The 27,088-nt window shown below is 49.3% G+C and overlaps 1 protein-coding gene across 7 annotated transcripts in view; it reads left to right on the forward strand.

Moving 5' to 3' along the window:
- GREB1 (growth regulating estrogen receptor binding 1) overlaps positions 1 to 27,088 on the forward strand; it is a 145,967-nt gene that overhangs the window by 33,356 nt on the left and 85,523 nt on the right. The window contains exon 1 of one of the 7 annotated variants that reach the window (XM_058682559.1): positions 17,440 to 17,902. The exons of 5 other annotated variants lie outside the window; for them this stretch is intronic. The gene's annotated coding sequence lies outside the window, so the exon portion shown is untranslated. Of the gene's footprint in view, positions 1 to 17,439; positions 17,903 to 21,657; positions 21,844 to 27,088 lie in introns of those variants that run through there. One more of the 7 variants, XM_058682557.1, reaches the window with a different exon arrangement.

Below are 27,088 nucleotides of genomic sequence, written 5' to 3' on the forward strand. Positions count from 1 at the left end.
CCATGGTCTCGCCGTCCGTGGGTTCGAGCCCCGCGTGTCGGGCCCCGTGCTGACAGCTTGGAGCCTAGATCGTGCTTCCGATTCCGTGTCTCCCTCTCTCTCTGGCCCCCATCCCCACCCAACCCCGCTTGTACTCTATCTGTCTCTCTCTCCCCAGAATAAATAAACGTTTAAAAAAAATGAGAAATGAGATTGATTGGAAGAGGGATTGAGGTTAGCTATTAGGAACAGGTTCTGAGGTATAAAGTGGATAAGCCAGAAAGATGATGAAAGGCCTTACAAAGACCTGCTCCCCGATTGGAAGTGAGGAGGCACGGAGGGGGAAGCGTCAGGATGCTGGAGTCCAGCCTTCCAGACTTCTCTAACTCTCGTTGCTGTCCCTTCTCTATAAATTTCGGTAGTACCTACCCTGTTTCTCCCATGTTATTTTATTTCATTTTGTTATTTATTTATTTATTTTGAGAGGAAGAGAGAGAGCGCTCAGGAGGGGCAGAGAGAGAAGGAGAGAGAATCCTAAGCAGGCTCCTCACCATCAGCACAGAGTCCGACACGGGGCTCGAACCCACGAACCATGAGATCATGACCTGAGCCGAAACCAAGAGTCAGACGCTTAAACCGACTGAGCCAACCAGCGCCCCTGTTTCTCCCTGGTCTTGTCTTCCAAACGTGGCCATCTTGGCCCCTTGGCATGTCGTGAGTATGTGGTGGCTACCCCAGGACCAGCACTGAGTACCTTTCCCTCCCTGGGCAAAGCTGACGCCTCGACGGGTGTTTGTGCCGGTCCCCAGGATGCCGAGAGGTGGGGCCAGCCCGGTCTCCGGAGCCGTCACACCTTACGAGCCATTGGGTGGCTGCCTGGTGGGCACCCGCCTGGCATGGCTGCACTGAGATGAATTTCGAGCCGTGTTTGCTGAGCGCTGCCGGGTGCCAGGCTCTCGGTCAGTCGCCAGACGTGGAGGCGGGCTGAGGACTTCCGTGTTCCCTTCATTCTCCAGGGTTTGCCGGTTGCTGGCAAATCCCCTGCTCGACGGAGGTGCCTGTGAGTGCACTGAGAGACTAGGCTTTTTAATTTTGCATCATTTGCCCAAGAAATCGAGATCCCCTGAGGTCAAGTCGGGTGAGGGGCTTTGCCGTGAGGGGTGGTGCACAGTGTGGGGGACAGCACTGTCATGGGCTGGCTGCCCCCAGGCCGAGACTGAGTGGGCCTGGGTTGAAGGCCGGTCTGGGTCCTTGACGTAGGAGCTTGTGGTTCTGGGTCCTGTGCTCTGCCCCCATCGTGACTCAGCAGCAGCACGTGCACCTCCGTCTTCCGGCCCCCCCCCCCCCCCCCCCCGCATCTTCTGGGTTCAAAGTCCCAACAGAGGGATTTGGCCCAGGTTTTCATTTTGGGTCGTTCCACGAAAGTTCCTTCTCCCCACCCTGCAGGGAGTGTGCAGTCTCTTGTTTGAAAAAGGGACCCCTGTAACAAAGGGCAGGGCAGGGCAGGGCATCCCCCTTTTCTTGTCGGGGGGAGCCTGGGAAGGTCATCTTAGCGAAGATGAGGTTTAAGTCATTGCTATCGAGTGGACGTGTGCCCCCTCCAAGATTCCTGTTTTAAAACCTAACCCCCTAATGTGATGGTATCGGGCGGTGGGGCCTTTGCGAGGTATGAAGCCGCAAGGGCGGAGCCCCACGAATGGGACTCGCCCTCGTGAAGGAGACCCCAGGGAGCTCCCTCACCCCTCTGCCAGACTTCTTCCAGAAGGCGGCCGTCTGCAGCCCGGAAGAGGGTCCTCACCAGGCCCCAACCTCGCTGGCCCCCGATCTCAGACTTGCAGCCTCCAGAATTGGGAGAAATAAATTTGTTGTTTACCAGCCACACAGTCCGTGGTATTTTGTTAAAGGGGCCTAAATGGAATAAGATACTCCCTGTATTAGTTTCCTTGGACTCCCGTAACAGGGTACCATAAACTGAATAGCTGAAACCATAGAAATGTATCCTCTCGCAGTTCTGGCGCCTCATCGTCCAAGGTCAAGGTGGCGGCAGGGCCGTGCTCCCTCTGAAGCACTAGGAGGGATCTGTTCCAGGCCCTTCTCCCAGTTTCTGGTGGTTCCTTGGTTCCCGACAGCCTGACTGCAGTCTTCACGTGGCGTTCTCCCTGTGTGCGCGTCTGTGTTTTAAGTCCCCTGTTTTGTAAGCACGCCCGTCATACTGGATTAGGAGCCCAGCCTCTGTAGCATGATCTCATCTTAAACAATTCCATCAGCAGCCACTGTATTTCCAAATAAGGGGACATTCTGAGTGCCTAGGAGTTAGGACCTTGACGTATGAGTTTTGGGGGCACCCATTTAACCCGTAGCAGTTCCCTTCTTGACTTGAAAGGTGCTTAAGGCTTTGACAGACAGTGACATGGGAGGTGGGGGGGGGGGCACAGGGGCAAAGGCATGGAGGTGGGGGGGGGCTTCTTCTATTTCTCCCAAGGTGGTGCACCCCTGTGTACGTACACCCCTTACGTCTGATCTGTGGTTCACTTCACCCTGCTGAGAAGCTAGTTCCCGGGACAAACTTGGGCACTTTAATTACGTACGTTACTTCAGATCCACGGGACATCACCCTGCTGGACTTCAGGACCTCCCCCAAATGATTTTCTCCTCGAGCTTTCATATCTGGGCAGCCCAAAGGGGGTTGAAAACGTGCTCACTGGGTGACCCATTCCCTGACAGGAGACGCTTGGCCTCAGCTTGGATTTTGTGTTCTGAATCGAGTCATATCTTTGTAGACCAACCCAGAGGAGATGGTTCAACGCCTGTTTTCCCCGGGAGCAGATTTTTTAGAAGTGACGTCAGCGTGATTGGGAGAATTTGCCCGCATGGGTAGTGAGGAGGTCAGGGCAGCTTTGCACTTGTCGTGGGTGTGGACGGACACGGGGAGTCCCAGACCGCAGGGGGCCTGCCATGTCTGTCCACACCCACGGGTGTCTGTCCTGTGCGTGGGGCTTGACTCAGGGCTTGAACTCTTGGGGGCCCTGGTAAATTTCAGAATCTTGGCTCGTCACCTGTAAAATAATCACGCAGAAGAACAAGAGGTAGCATATGGAAATAGCATATGGAAATTACTATCCTTGCTGATTAATAAATATGTTCATGGTCCTCCCACCACCCCTGGCAGGGGTCACTCTGCATTCTTGGTGGCCCCAGGCTATGATCACGGGTATCACAAGGCAGCATGTACTTTGGAAGAGCAACAAGTGCTTTACTACGAAGTTGTAAGGAATTACAGCATATTTCCTGGCCCATTTCAAAGTCTGTTCTTTCTCCAAGAAATTATCCTGTTAACAAAAATCTGCGCGTTACCAGTTGTTTTTCCGGTGTAACTTATGACCAACTTCGTTCAACGGGGGAGTCGCTTTTCCAGCATCTCCTTATTATGTTTGCAGACATTTTCCCATTTCTTGTTTTGGCCATCCACGACGGGTCACGGCTTCCTCCAAACGCATATATGAAATATCTGTCATAGCATTTTATTGGAAACTTTCGGGCTTTCGGAAAGCATACAATTTGAAATTCACGTTTCTTGACATTCCTGTTTTGTGAGTTTCTGTAAACCGATGGTGGAACAGGTGTGCCAAGGTAGAGGCAATCAAGCCTACGTGGTCCTGTGTGATCAATCTGTTTTATTCTCTGTACAAAAGGTGACCGTGATGGCCACCTTACCCACTCCTTACTGAAAACAAACTAAAGTGCCTGTTATTTCTTCCCCCCGGGGAAGTTGGCTTCCTCCCCAGGAGGCATCGTTCAAAGGGACTCTCCTACACCTGCACGCCCATCTTGTTTTACGTATCAGTCGGAGTCTAGTGTAGGCTTGTGATCTTTTGTTTTAACGTGTTCATGTAATTCTTGGTTCTGTCACATGTAGCAACTGATAGTGAAACGTTTAGGAGTAATTAAAAGGTGCTGGTAACTTGGTAAGACCCAGAGAGTTTTCTTAGGAGGGGTTGTGGTTTTTCTTTTCCTCTCGTTTGTGGGCTTTTTCCTAGAGGTTGTGTCGTGCTGTCTCTTCAAGGGCAAAGGGAAAAAAAGGAACCAGCAACTCTAACAAAACGGTCAACGCATATACTCAATTACTGGCAATAGTTCTCTTTCATCGCCGCAATCTGGTGTGGACACCCCGCTGAGGAAGCAGGGGGCCTCTTTCCAGATAGGTGTCTAATGTCAAGGTCAGGAGGAGTGCGAGAGAGAATCCTTTCGGGCGGGAGTTTATCACTTCACAGTCATTGAGAGCTGAAAACGAACACATGAAAACGTTTTAGCATAGGAGAGAGTCACGCTGTAAAGGCACATTTGGACGGTGCAGGTAATGTGACAACGTTTTCTTTTCTCTTCAGTAGGAAAAGTCGCTGTTGCCTCTCTCGGGGGGCTTCTCATTTGCGTCTCAGACTGTGCGTTTGGAATTTTAGAATTCCAGGGTGGCTCGTACAGGATGAGGTTTTGTCTGTGCTTCTGGGATGTGCTGCTGCTTTTGGGGAGCGTGGGGGCCTTCATGCACATCATTTGACCGGTCCTGGCCTTAGCCAGGTGCTTTATTCAGCCAAGGCTAAAACCTGTGAAAACAACTTACATTAGACTCTGTTGACATTTTGGTGGCAGTTTGAATAGCACTTGGGCAACCCATCCAGGTCCAATGAGGTGAATAGAGTGAAATGGAAAAAAAAGGTATAAGCATAAGATAGAAACAGGTGATTTTTTTACATGAAAAATACCCTCAGAAGTCTTACCTTACGGGGAGGTCTTGTTGAAAACCTTTTGACAGAAAAGCATTTATTTGTTTTCTCTTTTTAAAATTTTTTTAATGTTTACTTATTTTTGAGAGAGAGAGAGAGAGAGAGAGAGACAGAGTGTGAGTGGGGGAGGGGCAGAGAGAGAGGGAGACACGGAATCCGAAGCAGGCTCCAGGCTCTGAGCTGTCAGCACAGAGCCCGACGTGGGGCTCGAACTTATGAACTGTGATCACGACCTGAGCTGAAGTCAGATACTTAACCGGCTGGGCCACGCAGGTGCCCCGATTTGTTTTTTCTTTAAATCAGACCAGTAGTTGAATATAGTTCCAGAGAGTATAGATGGAACCTGTACCATTGTAGTAAGGGTTATTTAGATGTTACCATTCGTTGCCTCATTAACGGAAGGCATTGGGACCACGTTCGACGGTCTTTATGAAGACCGTCTGTATGACGGTCCCTCCCCTGCAAGACTGAAGTTCTGTGCAAATGTGAACTGTATCTTGTTCGCCCTCTAGAAAGTTAAATGGTGGGGTAAGTACTGACAAGCAAGCCCTGCTTCAGATGTCTTACAGGTTAAACTCTTCTCATCTCTACAACAACCCTTTGCAGTAGAGTATGAGTTTCCTGTCATTCTTGTAACAAAATATCCTGAATACAGGGGCTTCAGAAAAACTCAGGTATAGCTCACGATTCTGGAGGTCGGAAGTCCAGAATTGGTTGCCGGAGGCCAAAGCCAAGGTGTTAGCGGCATCGTGTTCCTTTCGGGCTGTTCAAGGAGGAATCTGTTTCCTTGCTCATTTGTGGTGTTGGCATAATTCTGGTGTAGGTTGTCTGCTGAGGGCTATTCGAAGTTTCAAGAGGCTTCCCGCATCTCCTGGCTCAGCCCTTCGTCCATCTTCAAAACCAGCAATAGCTGGTCAAGTCCCTTTGCCACTTGGAATCTCTTATCCCTTCCCCCTCCCCCTCCTCCCTCCTCCTCCTCCATCTCTTCTCCCTCCTGCTCCTCTTCTCCTTCTTCTTTCTCTTGTCTCGTCTCTTTCCAACCACAGATAACATGTTCTCCTCCTTTAAGGACTCGTGTGACTAGACGACTATTGGAGAATCCAGAATAATCTCCTAGTCTCAAAGTCTGTAACTTTAATCCCTTCTGCAAAGTCCCTTTTGCCACGGGAGGGGATGGTCACAGATTCCGGGGAGTAGAGTATGGTCATCTTTGGTGGGGGGCATTATCTTCATTTTACAGATGAGAAAACTGACGTACAGACCGAGTAAGTAACGTTTTCAAGGTCGCGCAGTTAGCAGGTGGGGACCTGGGTCTCAGATGCACGCAGTTTGGCTCTGGTGCCTGTCCTAATCCAGCTGCCTTACCTCTGCTTCATCCTTGGTGCCGGGCTCATAGCGGAGGCTCGACACCTACCAGTCAGGTGCAAGTTCACGCTGGACTCCTCTTGGAATGGACTGATCTGTATTCAAGGCGAAGAACAATTTGGAATATGTTAGTCCCTCCAGTTTTGAAAGATGAAGCAATCGTGCCCTAAGCAGACCTCTGTCTTTGCAAGTTTACCTTCATTTGAAAAGCTGCCTTGCAATAAACTCAGATGTTTTACCTCTGCTCACGTCGTGTCCCTGAACCCGGTCGAGTTTCTCCTTCAAGTATTGAGGGCTGAGACACAACATCGGCTACAAATACTTTCGCTCCAGTTGTCATGATGGAGCTGTTCTACCTCAGAATCGATGTTACCGTGAAAAGAAGTCTACTTGCAAATTTGTGTGAAAGTCTTATCAAATGCAAAAAATGCATACGGTTTCTCGTTTGCTGCCTTGTGCTGCCTGTAACGTTTTCCATGCCCCTTTACCTTGAAAACAAACCGCTGTTTGGCCTTGGGTTGCCCTGGTAGGAGCTCCACAAAAGTGTGTTGATTGGAACCTCCATGCAAACGCAGACTTCACAAAGTGTGCCTTTGCTTAGACGCAGTAACCGGGCAACCTGCAGAGGTCTTACCACCCTTGGGCTGTAAGGGACATCCATCCCTTTGGCTAGATGTCTAACGTCCTAGGCAGAAGTCCCAAAGTTCTAGATTCAAAGTCAGACCTGAAAGACAGGAGGGACTGGGTAAAACCCTGCTATTTTGGGTATCTCTGGCCAGTCTCCTTCCTGCTTCCTATTCCAGATGACCCACAGGGTGCACTCCTGATCACAGAGGCCGCTCCTGCTTTTCTGCCCCTGGTGGGCTGAGGTGCATAGCTCATGGTTTTGGGGTCTCTGAATTGTCACCGTCTATTCGACCGATTGGTTCAAAGTGCCTGGCACAGAATGGAGGCACTCTCAGTACGTACGTAGGCAAGTCTTTTCTTGGGGTTCATACAGGCTCAGCTGAAGAACTCTTTTTTTTTTTTCTTTTATGTTTATTCATTTTTGAGAGAGAGAGAGAGAGAGAGAGAGAGACAGACAGAGAGCAAGTGAGGGAGGGGCAGAAAGAGAGCGGGAGGCACAGAGTCCAAAGCAGACTCCAGGCTCCGAGCTGTCAGCACAGAGCCCGACGCGGGGCTCGAACCCACGAACCGTGAGATCATGAATGACCTGAGCCGAAGTCAGACGTTCGACCGACTGAGCCACCCAGGTGCCGTGATTTTTTTTTTTTTTAAAGTTTCATTCATTTTTGAAAGAGAGTGTGAGCGGGGGAGGGGCAGAGAAAGAGGGGCACAGAGGATCCGAGGCAGGCTCTGCGCTGACAGAAGCGAGCCTGTTGCAGAGCTCAGACTCACAAACTGGGTGATCGTGGCCTAAGCCAAAGTCAGATGCTTAACCGACCGAGCCACCCGGGTGCCCCAGAATTGCTTTTTAAATGTGCCAGTGGAGGGGCGCCTGGATGGCTCGGTCGGTTCAGCGTCTGACTTCGGCTCAGGTCACGATCTCACGGTTCGTGGGTTCGAGCCCCACGTCAGGCTCTCTGCTGACAGCTTAGAGCCTGGAGCCTGCTTCGGATTCCATCTCCCTCTCTCTCTGCTCCTCCCCTGCTTGTGCTCTGTCTTTCTCTCTCTTTCTCTCTCCCTCTCAAAGTTAAATAAACACTGAAAAAAAAATGTGCTAGTGGAAATTTAGACTCCTAATAAATAAATGCTCAAATAGGAAATTCACCCCCTTTTCCTCCTTTCTCTCGCTAGAAGGTGTTAGTCACAGAAGACAATGGTAAGATGTGGTGAGGACCTACAAAAGGAGGGAGTTCTCTCAAGGTCTGTAGGGGCTGCTCAAGGCCAGACCAGAGCAGGCCAGGACTAGAGGCAGGTCGCACAGCCTCACAGCTTGAGGTGTCAACTGGAGATCAAGAGGCTAGGTGGCGGGCCAGGCAGCAGGGAAGGTTCTTGGGGACAAAGCCAAGTCAGAGTGTGGGACAGCCGGAACCCTCCCTGTGGGAGGTGGGTGTGATCTGAGACCCCGGTCTGGCTCAGTAGCCAGAGGTCTGGGTTGAGCAGAACAGAGGCCGAGTCTTGCTCATGTCTTCAGGATCCCGAAGATTGAAGTGGGCGAGAGGAAAGGTGGAGGGGTCCCCGGCTGGCAACTGTGTTGGATTTGTGTCCAACTCCCATCTCTGCCTTTTACTAGTTGTACGTCCTTGGGCAGGACACGCCCTCTTTCTGGCCCTCACGTTTCCTCTCCTGTTGGTCTCCCAGGGCTGCACAGGATGAAATGAAGTGACTGTGAAATGCCCAGCAGAAGTGGCCTCTGGGACAGTGCATGTGCAATCCCTATCAGGTGGACAGCAAATCCTTAAAATAGCTGCCCCCGCAAGATTGTAAATGACACGTTGATATTTTTGCATTTGCCTTGCATTACCACCACCACTGTCTGAACATCCTTTTCTCCCCAGAAGGTCGCCGTGACCTCGTTGTCTGGGACGGATTTGGCCTTGGTCTGCTTTCGTCTTATCGTTGCTTTTCATGCTGTGCTTTCCAGAACACATCACTCATCTTGTCGCTGGCTGAATGGGCACTGGACTCCGTGCAGCTCACGGCAGACAGCTCTGCCCATCCTCTGGAGGCTGTGCCAGCTGACGGACCCGACACCCCGTCGCAGTTGAAAGGCCTGGTTCTGAACTCTCGCCCAGATATCCCCATGCCTGACCCTGTCTGTGGCATATCTTCCCTCTTCCTTGACTCACGGTATCCTTTGTACACTGTGCTCTGAGGTCCTCCTGGCCGATTCTTGGTTGTAAACTTCACACTGCGTGGGCTCAATTGATCTTCTGAGTTTAGCTTGCCCTGGGACCCAGTGATTTGCTCCCGTTTGGTGCTTCTGAAGGCTTCTCCCAGCATTGCATAGAGGGATCAGACACTTGGCAGGGTTTATTTTTTTTATCAAAGGCTTACTTTTATAAATGCCAACTTGACTTGTTCTAGGAAAAAAAAAAAAATCCCTGGGGTCAAGCTTGAGTTCATGTGGATTAATATGACCCTAGCTTTATGAATGGTCTTAAATATTCTTCTTCACTCTCTTCATCTTTGCCACTTTTCTTCTTTCTTTACATCCTATGACATTTTGAGACCATGTGGCTCTAAGTTTTCTTTATGTCGTTAGTTCCTTTAGGAGAGGAGAGTGGAGAAGGGAGCATCATGTAGTGGAAAGACGATGAGCTTTGGATTTCAGTCAACCCGCATTGAATACCAGCTGTGTGATCTTGGTTACTTAATGTCAGTGAGCCTTAATTTAAATAAGATGAGAATTTTAGTGAAGAATAAATAAAGGTATTATACGTCAAATCCTAATTGCAGTCTTACTCTCTATAGTTAACCACTCTTTCATCCTTTTTCTTGTTTTCGGGAGGCAGTCGCTTCCTATCCTTTTAACTGATTCTTTTGGTAATTGTGTTGACTTTTCTGAAGAGCAGATTTTGCTGCTCCTTGAGTTTTGAATTTGGGGTAAATTTGTTAACTTCTTGATATGGAAGATAAGGATTTTTCTTTCACACATGCCCTCTTCTCCCCATACAGATATATCCATCCTGGCCCCCACCCTCCCATTATGGTGATTTATGGTTTTTGATAGCTCAACTTAATGTGTACATCACTGTGGTCATGTAAACATTTTGACAACTGAGCCATGTATGTGCTACTGTTAGTTTTCCTTTTTCCCATGTAGCTTTCTGTTTTTCCTGAAATTAGTAATTGCCTATTTTTTGTATGCACTTATCACTATTTATCTGGTGCTCAGTACAAAATGGGGAAGTGAGAAGTGTTAGCAGGCATATTACCAGAAAGGGAGAAACATACCAGTTCTTCAGGGGAAAGGACTCTCTCTCCCTGGCATTAACTTCTCAAAATAATTTCTGTTGTGGGGTCGTGTAGAAATGATATCGTAACACAGTGGACTTAATGTTAAGCAAATGTCAAAGCCAGTTCCATACGGCCGTTTTCCACGATGGTGTTGGAAAAAAGTCAAGGTGATGCTATTATGGGAAGTTCTGGGAAGAGAATTGCACGAGGGACCAAGCTAATGAGTTAAAAATGTCTTGTGGTGAAACTTGATCCAAGAGTAAACTTGGGCGCCTGGTGGATTAGATGGACTTTGTGGCTCCCGGATGATCTTTTGTCTAAATGGCAGGACTGCACTCATTCATTCAATCAGGAAGTAAATGGAGACAGCCAGTATGGGCTGGACCCTAGAGAGTCTGTAATCAACAAAACAGATGTGGTCTTTGCCCTCACAGAGTTCATGGTCTTGTGGGAAGACAGACATTGAAGCGTGAATTGTTGGTGTGATGTGTGTTGTAAAGGAAAGAGGCAGGGTGGCCTGGGAGGCTGTGTCACCCAGTCCTAATTCTACCAAGAGTTTAACAAAGTCTGCTACGTCTATTGTTCTGCTGATATAGATACAGTAAATCCCTTAATTTCCCTTTCCTTCAACTTTTTTTTGTAGGTTTATCTCCTTTCTGCATTGACAACCAAATAGCTGTTGGCTAGAGTAAACCCACAAGATTTCAGAATCAGTCTTTTTCAGGTTGTAAAACCACGTTCCGTCAATTATGAAACTTGCTCAGGGAAAACAGTGCCCCGGAGATTAGGTTGGACACTCCTCTTCCCTCTGTCCACACTGGGAAGGGGCCTGAGTTTGTGTGTTTGCTGCTGTGTATGGGGAACAGATGACAAAATTCCTGGGGTCACTGTCCTGGTAGAACAGGAGAATGGTAACTTTTCAAGGATGAAGATCTTCTGTTGCTTTACATCCACTCCAAATTCACATTTATGGCAAGGTGAATTAGTGGCAGAAATCCCTTTCCAACCTAGCTATAAAAGGCAACAGTTTATAAAGTGTGAACACCCTCGTTGAAAGTAGCAGGATTATTTACTTGCATTACATGTTCTAGGTCTTTAAAACGACACAACAGGGGCACCTGGGTGGCTCAGTCGGTTAAGCGTCCGACTTCAGCTCAGGTCACGATCTCGCCGTCCGTGAGTTCGAGCCCCGTGTTGGGCTCTGGGCTGATGGCTCAGAGCCTGGAACCTGCTTCTGATTCTGTGTCTCCCTCTCTCTCTGCCCCTTCCCCGTTCATGCTCTGTCTCTGTCTCAAAAATAAATAAAAACTTAAAAAAAAAATAAAATAAAATGACACAACAGTTTATTATAAGGCAGAGGGTTGGACCAGGTGGTAGTTTCGAGTTCCATTTCAGCTGTAAAACCTATGGTTATTGAATGTTTTGTAAAGCCCTTTGCCAAGCTCTACTCTATCTGTATGCATTAAGTGGTACAAACTCTGTATTTTCTGGGGGAAACTCTGAATACCAATACTCTTATGAAATGATACACATTTGTCAAATTTTACTTTTTTTTTTTTTTGCTGGTTGTAGACAGTTGTTTGAAAAGAATGACCAGATAACTTTTTTAGATTGGAAGTCATTTAGTAATTTGACTGGAGGAAGAATTAGCCCTTGACAGTTTTTTTTTTCAGCTGGCTTGGGCAATTCTCAACATTATGAAAATGTGACTTTGGTCACTGGAAGCACAGAATTGTCATACAGTGTAGTTATTACCTTCAAAAAATAACCAGAAGACCAATTATTTTCGTTCTCTCCTGGTTTGTATGTTTGGCTTCCACAGTGACTTTGAAAATTCCTTTTCACCAGGATTCAGAGGATCTTTCTCTTTTGAAAATGATGGGCAGAGGGGCGCCTGGGTGGCTCAGTCGGTTGAGCGTCCGACTTCAGCTCAGGTCACGATCTCGCGGTCCGTGAGTTCGAGCCCCGCGTCGGGCTCTGGGCTGATGGCTCAGAGCCTGGAGCCTGATTCCGATTCTGTGTTCCCCTCTCTCTCTGCCCCTCCCCCATTCATGCTCTGTCTCTCTCTGTCTCAAAAATAAACATTAAAAAAAAAAAAGAAAATGATGGGCAGAAATTCTAAAAATAGAGAATTTCAAAGAATAAAATCACCAAATCTTTAGTAAACCTGTGAAGATGGAGCGGTTCCCCTCACCCCCATCAGGGGAAAAAAAAACCTCATAAAACAGCAAAAAGAGTAGAATGTATTGTAGGGCAGGAGCTGAATTTATAAGGTAGACATGAGATATTAATATTCACAGAAGCTTCGTTTTGGTTTGACAAGGCAAACTGAAGTGATAGTTCAGAATTTAGAAAGGGGCAAGAGAAAAACAGCTAACCACGTGAAGACATTCAACTTCACTTGTAAAGAGGGAAATGCACGTTGAAATCACAGTGAGCTACCATTTCACACCTACTAGCTGAGCACAACTTGGAAGTCTGACAACATCAAGGGTGGATGAGGACGTGGAACAACCAGACGCTTGTTCTCCGGGAGAGGAACCTAAATTGGTACCAGCCTCTTTGCTCTAGGGGGTGCTGTTTACGCAGCCTACAATGTGAACGGTGCCCCCTGGGGTTGTGTGGCGGCCTCGTGGGTTGTGTGCGTAGCAGGAGACACGCACGATGATGTTTATATTGGCTTCATTTGCAATAACACACAGACCAAAACTCAGAAGTAACTCAAATAGCCATCAACTATAGAGTGGAAAAACAAATTGTAGGATGTCCATACAATAAAGTGCTGTTCCAGGGGGAAAGGGGCTCCCGGATATGGGCAACGGCAGCGGTGAATCTCGGGAACGTTGTACTGAGCAAAAATGCAGGTCAAGAAAAATCATACAGTGCGAGTCCGTTCACCCAGAGCTTAAAAATGTCAAAGTGGACAGCATGCTGCTTAGGTTGAAACCTACATTAGAATTAAGTGAACCTCGCTTGTCAGGAATGCTGAATTCAGGTTTTAGCCCAGACCTCCTGAGACAGAAGCTTCTTTTTAACAAGACTTCCAGGTGTTTCTTCTGCACCCTAAAGTTGATCTTTGCCAAATAGGAAAAAAAGAAAGTTACATCTGTGTTAGATTTTAGGTTAATAGTAAATTACATTTATTTTTATTTTTATTTTTATTTAAAAATTTTTTTTTAATGTTTATTTATTTTTGACAGAGAGAGAGAGAGACAGAGCACGAGCAGGGGAGGGGCAGAGAGAGAGGGAGACACAGAATCGAAAGCAGGCTCCAGGCTCTGAGCTGCCAGCACAGAGCCCGATGCGGGGCTCGAACTCACAGACCGCGAGATCATGACCTGAGCCGAAGTCGGACGCTCAACCAACTGAGCCACCCAGGTGCCCCAATAGTAAATTACATTTAAATGAAAAAATTTGTTAAAATTGTACAGTAAAGCGAGAAGAGTACGATTCAGGATACCAGTTACCTGGGGGCGGGGGTAAGGAAGGAGCTCACCAGGGTTCGGTAGCTGTTCTGATGTTCTTGTTTTTAATTTTTTAAATATTTATTCACTCATTCATTCATTGATTTATTTGGAGAGAGAGAGCAAGCAAGCTGGGTTGGGGCAGAGAGAGAGGGAGAGAGAGAGAGAATCCCAAGCAGAATCCACGCTTTCAGTGCTGAGCCCAATGTGGGCTCACAAACTATGAGATCGTGACCTGAGCTCACAAACTATGAGATGGTGACCTGAGTTGAAACAAAGAGTCGGACGCTTAACCACCTAAGCCACCCAGCCATCCACTGATGTTCTTGTTTTTAAACGGGAGGAGGCCCATGGCTGTTCGTTGTATCATGAGTTTTCATAACAAGTGTATCTTCTACACGTTCTTCTGTATCTGCTCAGATTCAATAAGCACAATTCAAAGGAAGAAAGGGGTTAGAGTGGGGATGGGAGCAATCTGGGAGGTTGCCTGGAGCGAGTAGGACCCGAGCCCGGCCTAGAAAGACGGTGAGTTTTGGTTTTTGTGGAGCGGGGGCATCCCAGGTCTCCCTTGGGTCGGAGAAGTTGTGTCCAAGCCCGCCCATCCCAGCTCTGAACTTTGTCGGCCCCTGTGTGGGTCCATTTCCAGGGAGGAGTTCCACAGGTGAGTGGGCTGGTGTTAAGGGGGCCCTTTCAGGCAGGGACTCGGGGCCTGAATTGGAGGGCCAGTCTGGGGACGTTTGCTCCCCACTCAGTCCACGAGTAGGGTGTCCAGTTTACCCCAGGAGAGTCGTCCCCTGAAACGCATGAGTAGCTGTTGAGCTAGAGCCGAAGGCTGCTGCCAAAGAGGCCCCTAGCCTGGGCTCCCCTTTTACGGAGGCGCCAGGACCTGCCCGGTGCGGAGTGGCAGCGTCAGGCCAGTGTGGCTCCAGCGCTCCAGCCCCCCCTCACCTGCCCCATATTGTGCAGCGTCCCCCAGTGGACTCCACCTTGATGGAATGTCATGATTAGTATCCTGCCCCCTCATCCCCAAGAGGCGTTTATACAAACCGCATGTGACCGTTTGTGGGTTTTTTTTTTTTGTTTTGTTTTTTTGGTTTTATTTTTATTTTTTAACGTTTATTCATTTTTGAGAGATGGAGGGAGACAGAGCGTGAGTGGGGAGGGGCAGGGAGAGAGGGAGACACAGAATCCGAAGCGGGCTCCAGGCCCCGAGCTGTCGGCACAGAGCCCGACGTGGGGCTCGAACCCACAGACCGCGAGATCATGACCTGAGCCGAGGTCGGACGCTCAACCAACGGAGCCCCCCAGGCGCCCCATGCATGTGACCATTTGTAAAAAAAAAAAAAAAATGTAGAAAAAACATTTGTCTATAATTCCATTTCCCCAAACATCCACTGTTAAAATTTTCATGTATTTCCTTCCAGTCTTTTTTCTATTGCATTAAAAAAAAAATACTATTCTGTTAGTTGCCAAGGATGTGAGCGATCTAACTTTCTATCCTTATGTGTGTTTTCTCTGCCTTCTGTTATGGCTTTTGTGCTTTTTTTGGTTCTTTAGCATGTCATATTACATATGTAGACACTATCTTTGCCAATGAGTCACCATCAGCAGGAATAAAGTAGAAAATGTTACTTTATTCCTGGAGAGTTTAGCAAATATCACATATTTTGGGTCATTCATTCTTCTTTTTTTTTTTTTTTTTTCTTTTTTTCTTACTTTTAGAAAGTTAACTGCCTATAGGAGCGCTCCTCCAATAAACACTCTCTTGGTACTTATGTTATACTTGGTGCTGGGGAAACAGACGGGTGAGTTTCTAGGAACTCTGGTTGAGGGGGGGGTGGGAGGGTCCATGCAGACTGTCCTTCTTTCTGGTAAAATCCAAGACTGAGCCTTAATGGCTTCCGTGATGAGGGCTTGTTTCTGCGGAGCAGAGCCGATAATGTCTTTCCTCTGAGCAAAAGCCACAGAGCAGTTATCTTTTCCCAAGCTTTGTTTTAAAGTTCACCACAGACTTTCACAGTGAGAAAAAAAAAAAAAAGGTGCAGTAAACTGGGTCATTCTGACCTAGAACCAACCAAAATACTTCTAATTACTGCAGCAGGCAGTGATGAATCATACCTTCGCAAGCTTGCTGCCTTTTCAGTGCTATGCATGCATAATCAGACTCATTGTTTCGTAGCCAGTGAAACGTCTGCTCCAGCATGTCTGGGTCTGTAGGAGAGAGGTTTGCAGACCTTCCCGGCATAGGAACCGCAGCAGGTCTGTGCTAGTGCGGTGGAAGGGGGGGTTCTTTATGCTTTTGGAGTTTAAACTTCCTGACAGCAGGGCTGTGGCTTAGTCATTTTCACCACGATGATGCGGATGAAAGCTACTCTTTGTTGAGCACCTACTGTGTGCGAGGCAGCGTAAAGGTGCTTTACGGTCCTAGCGCCATTGAAGCCTTCCAACCTCATGATATAGGTATTATGACCCTCATTTTGCTGAGAAAACGGAGGCTCTTGGAACCCAGATCACGCAACTACCCAGCGTATGCTGGGCACCTAGCAAATGTTGGGTGTTATGAACGAATGACAGCGCCGAGCTAATGAAGGGCAAGGAGAGGCAAGAGAGGAGAACCTGGCCATGATGGGCCAAAAGAGTTGGCCCCCCAAATTAAGAGGTTTTGTACCTTCCCAGTCACTCCTGTTTTGCAATTTTTAAGCTCCAAATTAGAGGTGAGGTCGGGGAGGGAAGGGGGTTGCAATGTAGGCAAATAACGCAAGACACAGATGAGGGGATTTGTGAGCAGCAAAGACATCAGCTTGACTAGTCCTAAAAATAAAGAAATAAATACAGTCAACGGGAAAACACTTAAGTACCAGCCACTGCGCTAAATACTTCACTCCATTGTCTTACTCACCCCTCACAAAACCTCTTTGAAGTGAACCTTGTTATCTCCGTTCATGACAGAGAAAACCAGAGCTCAGAGAGTCAGGGAGTCTGCCCAAGGTCACACAGCTACCAGGTGGGCGAGGGGCGGCACGGGACCCCAGGGGCAAGCCTCACAGCTTCCCCGAAACTCGGCTGCTGTCTTGTAACCAGAAGCCGGGAAGGAAGATTTCATTATTTATGCTTGAATTTTATTTTGTATGCGGTGGGAGGGAAAATGGATGATCTGCAGATTTCTTTCATGCTAACAAAACCCGACAAATGGCCTTAGCCCAGGAAGAGATTCCAGCTCCATCGCTGTGGGGAGAAGGTCAAGCAGGAGATGAGAAGTTCCGGGGTCGACAGAAATAACGCACTAGGAGCGATTCGGTGGCGGCAATCACATTTTCCAAAGCAGAATCAGCACACCATGCCCTTTGTGTCTTCGTTCAAGGATCAGAGAAACTCCTGGAACTGGTTTGTGTGCAGGCATATAGCAATACATTATGCAGTCGATCCTGCCGTTAACAAGACATACGTGTGCCTCAGAGTGACTGCATCGTCAGAAATTGCACAATAAGGGGTTATAGGAGAACCAAGGTTATGGGCATAGCACTCAGAAACTTCTTCAATGACACACTGCGGGGCGGGGGGGGGGGGGGTGGAGAGAAAAAAATCCTATCAGAAAAGGAAAGCACAGTTTTACATATGCAAAACGGTTAGGAAGTACATAAATACCACCATAAATGTGGAACCTTACTGTGAAGTGTAAGATCACACGAATGAAGCTCTGTGTGCGTTGGAGGGGTTGCAGCTTGTGAGAAGCAGGGAAAGGAGGGAGGCGTGGAATCGTGTGGAAGGTTCCAACAGCTGTGGGTGGGCGTGGCACGTGTGGCGATTGGAGGTAGCCGTTCCCGGTTTGAGGGGGTCCCCAGTGTGCTCATTGCCAAGCAGCTCTGTGGAGCTGGGCGCCTTTTTTTCTGCGTCTGCCTTAGTGTTTCTTGCACAAGACGGCACTCCCAAGCACACAGGAAATTCACAAAGTGGTCAAGTTGTTCTGTCCTCTGTCGATCTGCTGGTACCGATTTGCAGTTCAAAAACCCGCGTTGTAGCAGAATTGTCTGTATATAGGGACAACATAACCGAATGGCTAAAACTCTTTCCTGTGGAAATGCATGTGGCTTTCCTACCCACAGCCTTCCTACTCAGCTCTCCAGCAGCCGTGGGTCCCTGCTGCGGACTGAATAATGTTCCTGTCTTCCCCGAATTCATAGGTTGAAAGCTAAGCCCCAATGTGGTGGTGTTAGGAGGTGGGGCCTATGGGGTGTGATTAGGTCACGAGGGAGGAGCTTATGAATAGGATTAGTACCCTTCTAAGGGACCCCAGAGAGCTGCCTTGCCTCTTCATGTGGGGACACGGCAAGCTGACCGAACCAGGAAGCCGTTCCTCACTGTCCCTGAATCTTTGGGCACCTTGATGTTGGACTTCCAGCTTCCAGAACTGTAAGAAAGAAATGCTTTTTGTTGAAGCCCCTCTCTGTGTGATATTTTTGTTAATAGCGGCCCAGCTGGCCCAAGACTAATAGCGGCCCTTAGCTCTAAAACCAGAGGATGGCCCGGGTCACCTCGAAGGGCTCCTTCTCTGTGATTTTTGGTCTCTCGTTGAATGGGCTGGTGGCCAAGTATGGCCCCCCGATCTCTCAGAGGATAACCCAAGTCACTGTGTTTTGTTTTGTTTTGTGTTGTGTTGTTTTGATTCTCTTTGTATCCCTGGTTTTCCTCCTGGATATTCTTTCCACGCTTCCGTCCTTCAGATGCTGTGACCTTTGGATTTTCATGTGTGTGTAAGAATGAGAGAGGAGGTCCGCTGGGAGCTCTGTGTGTCCTCAGAGGGAGCTTTGTGGATTGGCAGTGTTGCTGTTTTGGGTGCCCAGGAGCGAATCAGCTGGTATTCTGGAACTTTCTAAATTGAAGACTGTGTCTTTAAGAGCGGGCCTACTTCTCGGTTGATTGAGTTTATACGGAGAGGAACCCTCCCGTGTGTTTTGCCTGGGGGTATGTAATGCCTGTGTCCTGACATTCTGCCTGTGGCCACAGGATGGGAGTGGAGGGACCAAGTGCTCTGTATAGGGTATTTCAGAGAAGCTTCCTATTTTCAGGGCTGCTTCTCCACTTAACATACGCCAGAGTCCCGAGTCTCCGGTTTTTTTGTAGCACCTTGTGGCCTCCCCTGCATGGGCACCATACCGCGGTACCCTTTTTCTGCTTCAGCCACGAGTCTGTCTCTCTAGTCTGGCTTCTGGAGGTTTGTTAAACCTAAACAAAGAAGGTTAGTGGTCAGGTCTGTATAGGGAGGTCAGGGCCACCGCACAAGAACACAGAATCTAGAGCTGGATTTTGAAGGATGAGTAGGAGTTCATACCACAGATGAGGGGTGTGGGCTTTCCAGGGGGATGAAACGCACAGTGGGCACAGAGAGGCATCACAAGACGGGTGTATTGGGGGTGGGAGGGAGGGGAGGGTGGGCGATGGGTACTGAGGAGGGCGCCTTTTGGGGTGAGCACTGGGTGTTGTATGGAAACCAATTTGACAATAAACTTCATATATTGAAAAAAAAATAAAATTGCTAGAAAAAAACAACAAGACGTGTGTATTTGTTACCGGTGTTATCATGATCTCTAACACAGGACACTGTGCTGGACAGATGGAGACTCTTCTGCTCTGTGAAGGGCGTCACGTCTAGCCTTTGTGGTCAGAAAGAAAAATAAAGCCGACACATCACGGTCTCAAGTGTTTGTGTTGGCGGCTGGTATGGTGACTGTAATCAGTGCTCGTCATATTTAACGTGCAGGGGACTTGGCCAGGGGGGGAGAGCGTTTGACGTGCAATAGAAGAAAGGGGTTTATGGCAGGGAGATGTATTGGCATTGACGTCTGTTGGATTTGCAGATCTGCGTTCAGAAGGGCGGTTCACACCAGAAACATCCCTGCAGAACTGACGTGTTGAGCTCTCTCTCGTCCTCACACACCTCGATGCTATGTTCACATCAAAAGCCTATTTTGACAGTAATGGCAAAGCATAATCAGTTCAGAGGTATTGTGATGCAGCCTTAATGAAGACAGATTTTTCTTCGCTCGTTTTCTCCTCGTGATGATAACAACTTACGTCAGTTTACAAAGTTAGCACAGGACAGGAAAGATTAAAGAGGCATAACAAAAATCTTCAATTCTTTCATTTAGAGGCGATCACTGTAGACATTTTTCAGTATATAAATATAAATGTAATATATATGTTAATTATAAACATACGGTATATGATGTTCCATGTAATACAGAGTAATACATAACCTATATTCTATAATACTACCTGGTGCATTATTGTAATATTAACACAGTATTACTAATATATAAATACAAATGTGTTTTATGTAACGCGTATATGTTACATAAAATATACACGTACATGTATATTTCTCTCTCTCTATTTCTATAGCTATTTATTACATGTTTGTTTACTTTGAGAGAGAGAGCAGGGGAGGGGCAGAGAGAGAGGGAGAGGGAGAATCCCAAGCAGGTTCCACACTGTCAGCACAGAGCCTGACGTGGGGCTCGATCCCACGAACTGTGATGTGAGATCGTGACCCGAGTGGAAATCAAGAGACTGATGCTCGGCCGACTGAGCCACCCAGGTGCCCCTCTGTGACAATTTAGACTTTTTTTGTTGCTGCACATTATATCCTAAGTACGTCTGCGTCATTTGGAAACTCTTCGCGTACGTAGCTTTTGTGCGTGTGGATATCGGAGACCACATTAAGCTTTCCTTTCTTGTTGGGCGTTTCTGAAGTGTCCAGCTTCCCGCCATTACAGACAGCGCGCTGAGTGGCAGACGTCGCAACAGGTCCTCGGTGCATGGTCACCGGGCCTGACGGCCTCCACAGATGGACAAAGCCATCGTGCCAGGGGTTTGCTTAGAATCCCAGAGCCTCACTCAAGCAGAACCACCAGGGGGCGCTTCCCCCCCCCCCCCCGCCCTTGCTGGGAAGGTTGGGCATGAGTGGGGTCTCTTCTAGCCCTTTCTAGAGACACTGCTCAGCCGGGGAAGGCTCTGCGATATGAGGTTCTTCCTTCCACCCTGTAGCTCCTAGTCCTTTTTGGAGCTGGACCTAGAAATAGCTGAGAACTCTTTTTGCTGACTGGGGCGCTGGCAAGAATAATCCGGCACTTTGGCCTTTGTCACAAAAGGTAGGTGGCTTGGATACCCTGGGTCACATCCAAGTCGTATTTGCGGGCAAAGAGAAGATCCTGACGAGCAGATAAAAATAAACATTAAAGGTATTCAGCACAAATGAAGTAAGCTCCCATGATTTCGTTCCTTTGCTTTTTCAATTAGGACCTGATCAGGATTCCTGGATTTCAGAGTCCATTACAACAGGGACATGTAGGCTGGCGTTTTTTTTCCACGGCAGAAGTGATTTCTTTCTTTCTTTCAAAAAAATTTTTTTTTTTTAGAGAGAGAGAGAGACAGAGAGGGCGTGTGTACATGGGTGGGGGGGGGGGGTGCAGAGAGGGAGACCCAGAATCTGAAACCGGCTCCGGGCTCTGAGCTGTCAGCCCAGAGCCCGACGCGGGGCTCGAACTCACGAGCCATGAGATCATGCTCTGAGCCGAAGGCGGACGCTTAACCGACTGAGCCACCCAGGTGCTCCAGAAGGGATTTCAATAAAAGAAGCTTAAGGATGTGCATCTGTGCCTCTCTGGGGAGTTTTCCTTGTTGGGGTGTGCTCCTCGTGTTCACGGGGATCATTTTTGAGGGCACGTGCTTCCGTGGGTCAGCGCGGCACCTGCCAGCAGACGGGCCTGCCAGCTTCCCGCAGCAAAGCCGAGGCCCTTCTCCCGACCCTTTGTTCTCTGCGCAAGAGGACGCGGTCCCCCCCCCCCCCCCCCCAAGTACAAAACTTGCACGTTGTTTAAAACGTCTCCGTTTAACTGCTGGTGGTTAGACTGACAGATTGGCCTGTACCTGCGTGGAGAGCACTCTGACCCAGCAAAACACTTCCGTGCTAAGAAGACAGAAAACTGTGGCATTGGCCATCTGACCCAGCAGGAGCCTGGGACAGATGGAGCTCAACTTGGAAGGTCTGCTGAAGTTTTTTGTTTTTTTGTTTTTTTTTCCCTCCAGTTGTTGTTGTAGCCCCAGGAGCAGATACTGGCTCTGAAACCTTTCCCCTGGCTGGCTTGGCTGCCGCTGCTTCTCTGGGCAGGGGCCGGGAGCCAGGGTGTCAGGCTGACCGCACTGTTCTCAGGGGCATTAAGGGCTCCCCACGCGATCAAAGGCACAGCCCCAGGGAGGCGTCAGCCTCTGCGAGCGCTCCCACTTTGCTGGGTGCAGGCTGCTCTTGGCTGCTTTGTTTATGGGGCTGCCTGAGATGACCGGCTTTTTGTAAGGTACGGTGCATTGGCTTCGGGGAGTGCAGCACCCACTTTCGGGGTCGGAAGGGTTTGTGCTGGCTCGTTGCTCATGAGACAGACAGCACTGGTCTGTGGTCAGGAGAACGATGGCAAAGCATTAGCGTTTCAATAAGCCGCAGGTGCAGGTACTCGGAGCAAAGTGCACTGTTTGGAGCGGCATCTCAAGGGGTCGTAAATAATTAGTTCTGCACAAGGTGGGCACAGGAGCAGCGGTGGGTATAGTTAGGATATGATGTGCTGAAGATACCCTATATATCTCGTGTATCTTGTCTACGTACATCATGTATAAAGGTCCGCGGCACTCTTTGGGTCCTGCCTGCTTGTTTCTGGAGAAAAGTTTTTCAGTAGTTTGTTCTTCCCTGAAAGTCTTGCCTGGCTTTCTTCTGAAGGTGCCTCGCCCCTATTCAGTTCTCACTGCAGCTGGAGGGGCCACGCTGCTTTGTAGTTCCCGTGGAGAGAGCTTGGGGACGTTCTCAGATGAAGCACTCTGCACTGTCAGCGGATGTCTCCGGGGCCGCGGTGGCGCAGCAGCTGGGTGGGGGGGGGGGGGGGGCAGGACGGCCGTGGTGGGACAAGTCAGCCCCTCGCCCCGGCTTTTCTTCCTTAAACAGCACCTGTGGAGTTTATGGGTTCCTCTAGGGAAAATCGGAGAAATCTACATTAGAATGCCGTTTCCTGCCGGGAGGACTGTCAAAGAGTTTATAGGAGACCATTCCGCGGTCTGAATGCGTTTATGGCCATATCATATATTCGGGGCCGACTGCTCCTACGCCCCCATTCTTCATGTGGGAGGGCCCCAGCGCGCCTGTGGAAATCACAGAGTGAGGCTGAAAGCGGCAGCTTGAGAGTGCTGTGCTCATTATGGTTTTTTGTTGTTTTGGTTTTTTGACTCAATTTTGGACTCAACTGGAAACGTCACCGTAGTTGTCCGGTGGCCGAAGGATTCTTAAATTTTGCTGTAGGGAGATTGGAGGAGGAAGGGACAGCGGTTCGTGGCAGCTCAGATCAGAGCTGGAGTTTTGGGGGGGTTCTGGTACGACTTTGGGGGGGGGGGTGCTGTGTCGCTGTGGCCGGCGGGGCACATCCGGTACCTTCCCTTGAGGCCCTGAAAGCTGGGCAGGAGTCAAGGGGAAGGCTGTTGCCAGCAGGGACGGGGGGCCTGCGGTCCGAGTGTCTGGGGTGTGCAGGAGTGTTGGGGATGGGCCGCCAGCAAGGGCAGGGCTGGAGGGTCTCCGGCACTTGGGACGCTGAGCTTCTGTTTTCGGCCCTGAAGTCACCAGCCTCCCCCTCCTTCCTCTTGCACGTGGGGCCGGTCTTTGAGTTGCGGTATATCGCAATATTGTCCTGTAGACGATCCTTAGGAAGCCTCTCTGAAACAGAGCCTAATCACGTCTGCACACAGTCCTTTCCTGCTTCCGCAAAGCTGCTTCTCAACACGTTGGCTGGGCTTAGTCTGAGCCGGCCCCTCGTCACCCCTCGACCCCTGACCTTACATGCCTACGTCTGGAAGGACCTGCATCCCCCAGGCGCACGACGGCGTGTCCCCCTGGGCCAGGCGTGGGTGTGCCGTCCACCTTCTGCCCAGAATGCCCTTTCTCCTTTGCCGCAAACTGGAGCTCATCCTTTCCGACGCAGCTTTCTGAGGGGGCCCTTTGAGACTGACCTGAGAGAGAAACTTCCGCTCTCTTCTGTCTCCGCTGAAGCCACCTTCTTGCCTGCACCCTTGCTAAGGCGACCACCTCCCGGGGTCGTGCGCTCATTGTTTTCCTGCTCTTCCTGTTTTCGTTCACGTTCGCCCTTAGCTCCAAGTGAGAAGGCAAGATTTCTACTATATAGCCAAACTTAAGCTTTCACTTTTAAGGCTCAAGATCATGGTTCTGGAAGGGGGGGAAGTTCACCTTTTCACAGAAGAGGCACAGTAGGGGCCACGCTTGTCAGTGTGTGGCTCAGAGCAGACCCAGCTGCCTCAAGTTGGTGCTGAGACCCCGAAGGCCTCCAGCTGCGTCTTCTTCCGGAGGCAGGGGTGGCCTGGGTGCGGGTGGCAGGGTCTGTAGCAGCCTGGGGTGATGAGCACAGTCATCCACCGCTTCCTTGCCAGAGACCTGCTCTTTGTGAGAAAGCGCTCCGGACTCTCTAAGGGATGGAGAGATGAGCGAACTTGGCTGCGGGCCGCAGCAGCTCAACACCCTCCCCCCCCCCCCCCCCCCCCCGCCCCGAGGGGGTGGGAGACGCGCACCCTGTGGTCTTAGCGGGGTCGGCACCCGGCGGGGGCGGCAGCAAAGTTCTGCGGGTGGCGGAACAGAAGAGGGAGCGATGAATTTGGCTCAGGTGCAAGCCGAAGGGGGAACAGGCCCCCACAGGGCCCTCTAGCAAGCAGCGTGCTCATGAGGAAAGAACACAAGTGCACATCTTGTACTTCGATGTTCAACAGGCTCCTGACCCCGCTCGGAATAGAAAGCGGTGAGGTGAGTCCAGGTAATCTCCGGGGCAGTAGCTAATACGCTTTCTGGAACTGTAAGAGCAGTGGCATCCGGGGGGGGGGGGGGGGCTGAAATAAAACCTCAGGTGTGCTTATTTGGTACAGCTGGGGTTTCAGATTCTGCACCCAACGGGTGCAGCTTTCAGACGGGACTGTGCTCCATTTCCGTACATTCCTCGCTGTGACTTCCTCCCCCATGCCCTCTGTTTAGGAGGTATTTTCTGCTGTGTGTGTGTGTGTGTGTGTGCGCGCACGCGTGTGCGCGCACACACACATATGTATCTATAGATATAGATAGATATCTATATACAGATATCTATCTATATCTATAGATATATATCTATATCTATCTATCTATATATCTATATCTATATCTATATATCTATATATCTATATACATATATATATATACACACACACACACACACACACACACACACACACACACACAGTGTCCCAGGGGAATAAAGGGGTGACTAGAATAGTTCTTGCTGTCAAGGAGCTTTTAATTTTTTTTTTTTAATTTATTTATTTTGGGAGAGAGAGCAAGAGAGTGAGAGCAACGGAGGGGCAGAGGAGGAGGGAGAGAGGGAGAATCCCAAGCAGACTCCACACTGTCAGCACGGAGCCCGGCGCGGGGCTCGAACCCATGAACCATGAGATCATGACCTGAGCCGAAATCAAGAGTCGGACGCTTAACCGACTGAGCCCCCCAGGTGCCCCAGGGAGCTTTAGGTTTGGAGAGAAGGGGGATGAGACACACGGAAATCGCGTATCTGCTTGCGCTGGCACATTTCGGTCGGTGCACCCCTAAAGGAAGCCAGGAGCCTGATGACTTCTGCTGGGGTACAGTGAGCCAAAGCAAGTCCACGTCTCTGGTTGGCGTCTAGAAATGCGAGTCATGAGGAGTTAATTTCCATTTTACAGAGGTGACCAGAGTTTATTCACATCCGTGTGTCAACTACCCTCTGTATGTTCGTTTATTTGGCCCTCCCTTCGGCTCTGGAAGGCAGTTCTTCATGTTACAAGCGAGGAAACGGTGGTCCAGAGAGGTGAGGTAACTCACCCAAGGTCACACAGCTTGAAAAGAGCACAGCTATGAATTAAGTCTCTGGTGGTCCTCTTCCAAAGTACATGGTTGTTTTTTTTGTTTTTGTTTTTGTTTTTGTTTTTGTTTTTTTTTTACCAGCTAGCAGGCAGGCGGGTTATGAATGCTTTGTAAGGCCCACCTTTGAAAAATTGTTGGAAGCTGGTAAAGTGGAACTTTACTGAGAGGCTTATGATAAGTGAAGGGGAGCTGCAAGGCCTTCTCTGAGAGCCCTGCTGGTTCCCATCTAACTGGACAGCATGACGGGCGGACTGAAGGGCTTGTTCTCAGCACATCGTGGGCCTCCGGTCTCTGTGCAGAGGGACTGAGCCAACAGCGTGTGCCCTGGGCGTTTGGGAGAAGAGCCGGATCGGGCACGTGTGCAGCAGGCGAGGTGTCGGCTTTATCTTAATGAGCAGCACCCAGGGGTGCACAGAGCTGGGTGTGCTCTTCGGGAGCGTGAGCTAGCCCATTCTGGGAAGTCCGTAACATTTGTTCACAGATTTGGGCTCTGGCACGGGCGCCTCCCTACTTGACAGAAAAGCCAAGTGGAAAGTGCTCAGAAGGGAACGGGGAATAACTGGGGGCCCAGAGGTTAGCCGGACACACACGTCTTCGGGTTCCCCGGTAAGTGTCAGGAGCCTTTTAAGATAAATGGATTTTCTGCCTCTTGGGCAAGCCTTCTGATCTTCTCGTCTGCAAGGAAGAGAGAAAAGAAAGGAAGGAAGAACAGAGAAGCCGTCACAGGCTGAGCTGGAATATTTTTCTTTGAACGGCTGGAGTCTGAGTCTCCTGCTTTAATCTCCAGGGAACGGCCAGTCGGGCTGACAGGCGGACACTGTCCAGGCCCCCGGCCCGCCGGCTGCTGGCCACTTGTTTGCTTTGCTGCTTCTCGAAGTGGTGGTCTGAGCGGTGGTCTTTCCGCCTCCTCCCTCCCGCAGACCTGTCTTCAGGCAACATTCTTAGAATGCTCTCGGTTTCCGTTGTCTGGCTAGAAATGTGTCTTTTTTAAATGGGGCTTTTCATTCACTGAGGCTTTATTTTCTTGTTCTGGAAGCCCTCCCCACCACTGCCCCCTCCCCCCTTTGGTCAAGCACCTTTAAGAAAGAGCCCAAGGCAGTTTTTTTTCCTAAGCAAAAGTTTCAGCGGGGCTAGACAAGTGAATGGCATGAAAAAACTCCCACCAACTTAAAAAAACAACACTCTCTTTTCTGAAGTCACCGGCTTCATTTGAAAGCAAAGATTGTCCTACTTCGGGCCATCGTTGGACATTCTAAAATCGTCCAAAATGTAGGACCTGGGACAAGTCACTTAATCTCCCCCCGCCCCGTCTCAGTTTCCTAAAGTAAAAAGAGAATCATGCCGCGTGCCTTTTAGAGCCGTGATGAGAGTGATGTAAAAGCCGAGAAAAGGGGCTACACAAAGTGGCCCTAATAAACGATAGCCACTGTTTCGATTTTTCCTATGTTCCTGGGGCTTACGTTGCTAAAGGAAATAATAAGGACGTGAAACCAACAAAGGCTTTAAATCTCAGACCCCATGTCTTCATCTGCAAAATGAAGATCGTGCTTTTGTCACAGAGGTGTTAGCACACAGCAGCTACTAAACAAGTACTGCTTTTCTTGTTTTTCCGTTCAAACTTGCGTCTCTCTCCA

This window comes from Neofelis nebulosa, chromosome 9 (assembly GCF_028018385.1).
Source record: "Neofelis nebulosa isolate mNeoNeb1 chromosome 9, mNeoNeb1.pri, whole genome shotgun sequence".
Taxonomy (NCBI): domain Eukaryota; kingdom Metazoa; phylum Chordata; class Mammalia; order Carnivora; family Felidae; genus Neofelis; species Neofelis nebulosa.